Source organism: Oryzias melastigma, linkage group LG12 (genome assembly GCF_002922805.2).
Source record: "Oryzias melastigma strain HK-1 linkage group LG12, ASM292280v2, whole genome shotgun sequence".
NCBI classification, from domain to species: Eukaryota; Metazoa; Chordata; class Actinopteri; order Beloniformes; family Adrianichthyidae; genus Oryzias; species Oryzias melastigma.
In genome coordinates this window covers 542,143-542,493 of record NC_050523.1, presented here as the reverse complement: position 1 = coordinate 542,493, position 351 = coordinate 542,143, and the positions used below count along the sequence as shown (strand labels likewise).

Genomic DNA, 351 nt, shown 5'->3' with positions numbered 1-351 from the left:
TGAACAGAACAGCTCACCTCCTCTGCCTACCGTCTGAGGAGGAGGAGGAGGAGGAGGAGACTCCCTCACTCACCTAAATCCAAACAAACTGTTGATGGGTTCAGGAAGGAAGTGGGAGGGGCTTAAGAGAGGACTGGCTGGATTGGATGAGTGGAGCATTCTGGGTGACGTGATTCAACATACAACTAAACGATACTGAGCGTTATTGTCAATAAAGTTTTCTCTGACATTTCTGTCCGCAGAACAACAGTTCCTTTGAAAACTTCCTCTGATCAATCACCTGTTGATCCTGGTCCCTCTACTCCAGGGGTCTCAAGCTCAATTCAGCCGGGGGCCGCTGGAGACAGAATC

The 351-nt window shown here is 49.6% G+C and overlaps 1 protein-coding gene across 4 annotated transcripts in view; it reads left to right on the top strand.

The window, feature by feature from the left end:
- LOC112162929 (transcription factor 7-like 1-A) overlaps window positions 1–351 on the top strand; it is a 7,455-nt gene that overhangs the window by 4,509 nt on the left and 2,595 nt on the right. The window lies entirely within an intron of this gene.